This window comes from Mandrillus leucophaeus, unplaced genomic scaffold (genome assembly GCF_000951045.1).
Source record: "Mandrillus leucophaeus isolate KB7577 unplaced genomic scaffold, Mleu.le_1.0 Scaffold841, whole genome shotgun sequence".
Lineage (NCBI taxonomy): Eukaryota > Metazoa > Chordata > Mammalia > Primates > Cercopithecidae > Mandrillus > Mandrillus leucophaeus.
Window position 1 is genome coordinate 1664459 of NW_012109153.1, and position 7942 is coordinate 1672400.

Sequence of the window (7942 nt, forward strand, 5' to 3'; positions counted from 1 at the left end):
TTTATTTATAAGTAATTATCTTAGAGGCAAAGGCTTTTCCGTCAGAAAGTTAATAAAGAGTCTTGTAGTTTTCATACATACATATATATGTGTGTGTGTGTATATATATATATATGTCACACATACAAACACACATATAAACATACTAGTAAAGTTACAAAATGAAGTCAGTAAAATCACAGCTGATGAGTTAATTCTCACAATGCTGCTATGTGCAATACAACCTTAGGTGAGTGAACTTAATTTACTATAGCTACAGCAATACATTTAAACAAGTATATTTTTAGTGATTATGGTAGCAAATCCAACTTCCTGAAAACAATAAGCTTCTCACCTCTTTTCTCAGGAATAGACCCTGGGCCATGTGCCCAGTTGGAAAAACTACATTTCCAGCCTATCTTGTTGATAGAGGTGACCAATGAGATATATTTTCATTACAATTGCATTAAAATCACCCATTTTTCTATACCCTCTCCAGTATTGATGCTCTGTTTATGTTTTCCAGTGTAAGGTATAAAAATAGTTTTAATCTGATTTTTTTCAAATGCAGTGAGGTAGAATCTCTTTTTGTATGTTGATTGCCTTTTTATATCAACTTCAGTGAAATGCATAATTATATTGTTTATTTTACTAGTATGTATATATGCACACACACATATATATGTATATGTATATTTGCCTACTTTTTTCAATTTGTAGGTTTATGTGTATTAATTGGGACAGATTATATTTTTCAAAAATGTCATGGCAATATATTTCTGGACCCACACACTCATCCAGAACTTTGCCACTCCCCTTAAACCTATTCCCCCTTCTCTTGCCTTGAAGACTGCCAAGATGCATAGAATGCAGGGGAATGATGCTGCATGATTTCAGGTTAGCTCATAAAGACAATAAGCTCATAGAAGGTGATTCTGGCTATCTCATTCTTGGGACATGTGCCTTTGGAGCTCTAACCCATCACATAGAAAGTCCAGTTCCTCTGAAATTACGAGACTAGAGAGACTGAGTACAGGAAAAACAGAGAGAGAGGAGGGAGAAAAATAGATACAGAGAGAAACACGGAGCTTTGCCTGGTGACTCCCAGATGTTCCAGCCTTCAGCTGGTTGAGGCTTTCTTGTCCATCCACCAGACAGGAGAGTGAGCCAAACATGTGAGAGGCCCTGCGTGAGAACACCTAGCTGAGCCCAGTCTATGTTCATAGCTGTGAAAGAAAGTAAAGTTAAAATGTTACTGCGTTAAGCAGTACATTTTTGGATGGGTTGTTACATAGCAAAGATAACTGGAATGTTAATAATATCCAGACATTTTCTTCATTTGTATTCAAATAATTTCCGTCAAATTCAAGTACTTTTTCTGTAATTTGACTTCGTGTATTGCTATGGTTTGAATGTGTCCCCAAAAGTTCATGTGTTGGAAACTTAATCCTCAAAGCAACAGTGTCGGGAGGGGGGAACCAATAGGAGGTAATTAGGTCATCAAGTCTCCACTCTTATGAATAGATTAATACCATTATTGTGGAAGTGGTTTAGTTACTTTGAGAATGAGCTTGTGATAAAGAGGATGAGTTTGGCCCAATTTCCCTTCTTTATGTCTCAAGTGCTCACTTGTGTTTCTGACCTTTTGCCATATTATAATGGAACATGAAGTTCCTTCCCAGACGCAAGCACCATACTCTTGGACTTCCAGCTTCTAGTACTGTGAGAAATAACTGTCTTTTCCTTATAAATTACCCAGTCTGTGGTATTATGTTATAGCAACAGAAAATGAACTAAGACACTTACCATATAAAGCATATTTTTAATATGCTTTATTTTTTAGGACAGTTCTAAATTTACAGAAAAATTGAGATGATAAAACAGAGTTTCCATATAACCCACACCTATCTTCCCTTTTATTAGCACTTTATATTAGTATAGTACCTTTGCCATGCTCATTAACAAATACTGATATCATATTAAGTTTACACTTTATTCAGATATCCTTAGTTTTTATCTAACATCCTTTTTCTGAGGGCCCTGTACACATTACCTCATTAGATGTAATCATCAATGTCTTCTATCTTTGTCTTGGCTGTGAGAGTTTCTCAGACTTTCCTTGCTTTTGATGACCTTGATAGTTTTGAAGAGTATTAGTCAGGTTTTTCCTAGTTCTATTGGAATTTGTCTTTGTTTACCACAGACATAAAGTGCCATTCTTATCACATCATACAGAGGGTACATATTATCAACATGACTTATGACTGTTGATTTTAACCTTGATCACCTGGCTGAAGTGGTATTGGTCAGGTTTCTTCAATGTAAAGTTACTCTTTTTCTATCTCTTTACATCCTGTACTCTTTGGAAGGAAGTACTATGTGCAGCCCACACACAAGGAGTGGGGAGCGGTGCTCCCCATACATTTTTATGTTATGTAAAAAGACTATCAATCTTTCAGGCTTTCATATTTTCTTTCTTAAGGAAGCCTCTCCCACCAAAGCTATATGGACATTTTCCTAAATTTTATTTTATCATGTCTATAGTGTTTTTTAACTTTAAGACTGTTAGTCCATTTGGAATTTATTTTTACATTGTTATTCATTTCATGGTTAGACTTTTTAAGAGCTTACCTTCTGAGTGGGCCTACATATTCCAAATACTTCTCTCGTTTATGTATTTTATTAAGTGAAAAGCCTGATATTAAATCACTTTTGTATGGTATGTTCTAAAATTCAGAAGTCTAGCAGTGGCTGACAAGAGAAAAGAGGCTGACAATTTACCTATGAATGCTTTCTGGGAATTTAAAAAATTATACCCACTGGCTTCCAGCAATCCACACAATGGCGTAAGCATTAAAATTTCTGTGCATTTTGAGTGCTCAGGGTATATCATAGGAGCATATTTTCATGTATAAATGTATGAACATATATGCAGGTGAACTTAAAATAGGATTCTTAATCTTACCAGAATACAAATATTAATGAAACAGCTAATTTTTGAATAGATTTTATTTCACTTTAAAATTATGCATTTGTCTGCCTGCATCTCTCTCTGTCTCTGTCACTTTCTCTTTTATACACAAACACACACATACTCATGTACAGTATCTAACAAAATTATAACCAGTATTAGTGTAACCAATACTAAGTCTGCAGTTCTGAAATTGAGTCTTATTTTGTCAAAAATGCAGAGATATAGATATCTGATTATTATTTAAACTATAAATCTGAAAATGGAAAGTAGTATAATAATGGTAAAGATTTGTCAAAAATATGATCACATAATCTGTTTTATTGTAGCAATTTTCTTACTTTTCAACTTTAGTGAATTTCTTTCCTCATCAATTATTTTCAGCTTCCATTTTACAAGCACTAAAATTCTTGAAATTTTTCTATTTACCTGACAAATTTGAGTATATTCTCAACTGAAGAAGAGATATTAGAATCAAAAGTTAAATGTCAAAGAAAGAATTGCCATAGGGTTATGTGTCTGCTGTATTCTTGAGGGGTGGAAAAACAAAATTACAAAGGCAAATTTATTTTAGGGAAGACGAAAATTAAATAAGGTAGAATTTCTCTCTACCATTTAAATTATTTATTTTTTTCTCAACCTTTTATTCTTCATAGTTTCAGTTTTGGCATTGAAACAAACAGAATACTCATGTAAGTGATAATTTGTTAATATCTATGACATTTTCTACTGAAGTTTGTACTAACTGATGCTTTTCTTATAAGCTATGTATATATGACACCAGCTGAAGAGTGCAGTTCCCTGTGGGAACATGGATTCCCTAGGTAGTTGACAATAGTATAGTCTTAGTAAATAATTTCCAGTTGTTAGTTAAGGAGCCATGGTCTAGCCCTAGATGCTTTAAGAATGTTCATGGAGTTAATGGCTGTCTGTCTTAGTTTTTTGTTGCTAGAACAGAATATTGACACTAGGTAGTTTGTAAAGAAAAGAGGTTTATTTAGCTCACAGTTCCAGAGGCTGGGAAGTTCAAGGGGCATGGTGCCAGCATCTACTAAGCTTCTGGTGAGGGCTTCTGTGCTGCCTCATGACATAGCAAAAGTTAAAAAGAAAGCAGACACACGTGAAGAGGTAAAACCTGAGGTGTGCCCTGGCTTTATAACAACCTGCTTTCAACGTAGTCATTTATTCCTGTGAGAACTAATCAAGTCTTGCCAGAGAGAGAATGGCATCAAACCATTTATAAAAGATCTGCCCCCATGACTCAACACTTCTATTAGGTCCCACCTCCCTACACTGGGGGTCAAACTTAACATGAGTTTTGGTGGGGACAAACGATATCCAAGCCACAGCACTATCTTAACACAGATCATTCTTCAGGACTTATTTTCTGTTATTTTATGGATTTCTTAAATATTCAGGAACAAATGCTATGGTAGTATCTTTAGAAATAAAAACAGTACATATACTCCATAGGCTATTTGAAAACACTGCTTGTTTTATTATAAATTAGTAATATTTAATATGTAGATATATTGTGTAAGTAAGTTAACTATTACCCATGTTTTAAATGAATGAGGGATGACTGTTGTTTGTGTGAAGTTTCCCCAAGTTCCACTACTTATCCCTCTCACCTTTGGGGTCCCCTTGTTCATAGAGTGGTATATAGAGGGGCTAACCCAATCAGGAAATGATGATGGATTCATTTATTAATAATTAGGAGCATGTATTATACTTCAGGTCAAGACTACAGTAAAAATAGAATTGGCTAAGCGAGAGCGGAATCTGCTAAGTACTTGAACTTAGTATATTTAGGTTGCTGGGCTTCCTAACTTACCCAGTAGAGGACACAGACATGAGCAGAGGAGAATGTCCAGGTTTACACAGAAGGCTGAAGGTGTACCCACTGCCCACAGGAACACGACCTACCAGAAATAATTGGTTTGATTTCTTCCTTTAAGGTACAAGGACGGTGTGCATTAGATAATTGTGGCTTAATGATCCATTCCACAAATATTTACTGAGAATGTTTTTAACCAGATACAAAGAAGAGTAAGCCAGAAGCATCTTTCTCAAACTGTGTATTCCAAAAAACAGGTGATCTGTGCATAAGAGATTTGTGGTCAGGAAAAACTGGGAAATGTTGGGATATAAACATCAAATAGGTTGCCTTTGGCAGGATTTCTTAGAACATTTAATGTGCGAATGATATTGTAATTCTCCAAGGGCAACAGAGTACATCATTTCCCAAAGTAAGAACAGGAATAAGGTTCCATTGGAACTCACTTTAAGAAACATTGCCCTCATCTACTCCTCTTCCCCTTTCTCCAGCCACACGGGTCTCTCTGCTGTTCTTTATTCCAGGCTCACAGCCCAGAGGCTTTTGTCTTTGCTGTTCCTCCTGCCTGGGGCACTTTTCCCCAGAAATGCATTTCCCTGATGACTCTGGTGATTTTACTGTTAAATTCTCCTCCAAAATTCTTGCTCTCTTTTCCCTACTTTATTTTTCTTCACAGTAATTTTCATCCCCCAATGTACCATATATTTTACTTATTTATTTTGTGTATATCTGAAAGTAAGCTCCTGAAGGCAGGAGTTTTGACCGCTGAATTCCAGTGGTGCTTAGCCCTGAATATATGAAAAGAAAATATATGAAAAAGAAAAATTACCGTTTAATTCTAAAACTTACCTCACCAAGATTCTGCTTGTTGATAGTGGAGAGGCTGGGGTAGATGAAAGTAAGTAGATCTGGCTTTAAAGTTACTTTTCAAAGCTATAAGGCTCTACTTCAAAAAGAAAAGATACGTATAATATATCCAGAGAAAAACCTAAGAAGAACTTTTAGTTTCGATCTGTTAAAAAAAAAAAAAAAACCTTTTATTTTAGATTCAGGGGTACACATGCAGGTTTGTTTCATATGCTAATTGAATGTCACGGGGGTTTGGTGTGCAGATTATTTCATCACACAGGTGATAAGCATGATACCTGACAGGTAGTTTTCCGATCTTCACCCTCCTCCCAACCTCAACCCTGAAGTAGGTCCCAGTGGCTATTGTTCCCTACTTTGTGCCTATGTATACTCAATGTTTACCTCCCACTTATAAGTGAAAACAATGTGGTATTTGATTTTCTGTTCCTGTGTTAGTTTGCTTAGGATATGGCCTCCAGCTTCATCCATGGTTGCTGCAAAGAACATGATCTCATTCTTTTTCATAGTATTCCATGGTTTATATACACCACCTTTTCTATATCCAGTCTACTGTTGATGGGCATTTAGATTGATTCCATGTCTTTCCTATCATGAATAGTGCTGTGATGAACACACACGTGCATATGTCTTTATGGTAGAATGATTTATATTTCTTTGGGTATATATTCAATAACGAGATTTCTCTGTCTTAAGTTCTTTGAGAAATAACCAAACGGCTTTCCACAGTGGCTGAACTAATTTACATTACCAGCAGCAGTGAATAAGCATTCCCTTTCCCCTGCAGCCTCACTAGGATCTGTTATTTTCTGACTTTTTAATAACAGCCATTCTGACTAGTATAACATGGTACCTCATTGTAGTTTTGATTTGTATTTCTCCAATAATTAGTGATGTCGAGATGTTTTCTTTTTATACTATTTATTTATATATTTTTTATATAGGAACTGGCTCTGTCACCCAGGCTACAGTGCAGTGACATGATTTTGGCTCACTGCAACCTCTGCTTCCTGGTCTCAGCTGATCCTTCCACTTCAGCCTCCAGACTAGCTAGGACTACAGGCATGCACCACCATGCCCAGCTAAACTTTTTTTTTTTTTTTTTTTTTTTTTTTAAGACACTGAATCTCACTCTGTCGCCCAGGCTGGAGTGCAGTGGCACAATCTCCGCTCAGGCTCACTGCAACCTCCGCCTCCTGGGTTCTAGCAATTCTCCTACCTCAGCCTCCCGTGTAGCTGGGATTACAGGCGCATGATAATTTTTTGTATTTTTAGTAGACACGGGGCTTCACTGTGTCGCCCAGGCTGGTCTCCAATCCCTGAGCTCAGGCAATACACCCGCCTCGGCCTCCCAAAGTGTTAGAATTACAGGCGTGAGTCACCGCACCCAGTCCCCAGCTACTTTTTGTATTTTTTTCTAGAGATGGACTTTCATCATGTTGCCCAGGCTGGTCATAAACTTCTGAGCTCAAGCATTCCATCCGCCTCAGCCTCCCACAGTGCTAGGATTATAGGCATGAGCCACCGTGCCCAGCCACCTTTTTTCATATGCTTCTTGGTCACATGCATGTCTTCTTTTGAAAGGTGTTCATGTCTGTTCATGTCCTTTGCCCACATTTTAATGGGGTTGTTTTTTTGCTTGTTACTTTAAGTTTCTTATAGATTGTGGATATTAGACCTTTGTGGGATGCATAGTTTGAAAATATTTTCTCCCATTCTACAGGTTGTCTATTTACTATGTTGATAGCTTCTTTCTCTGTGCAGAAGCACTTTAATTTAATTAGGTCCCATTTGTCAGTTTTTGCTTTTGTTCCAATTGCATTTGGCCCGTCTTTGACATGAAATGTTTCCCAGGACCTATGTTGAGAATGGTATTTCCTAGGCTATCTTTTAGAATTTCTATACTTTTAAGTTTTACATGTGAGTCTTTAAGCCATCTTGAGTTGATGTTTGTATATAGTGTAAAGAAGGGGTCCAGTGGCAATCTTCTGCATGTAGTTAGCTAGTTAACCCAGCACCATTTATTGAATAAGGGCTTTTTTTTTTTTTTTTCAATTGTTTTTTTTTGTCAGCTTTGTCAAAGATCAGATGTCTTAGGTGTGTGGCATTATTTCTGGCCTCTCTATTCTGTTCCATTGGTCTAATGTCTGTTTTTCTACCAGTACCATGCTGTTTTGGTTACTGTAGCTTTGTAGTATAAAGTCATGTAATGTGATGCCTCCAGCTTTGTTCCTTTTGCTTAGGATTGCTTTGGCTATTCAGGCGCTTTTATGGTTCCATATGAATTT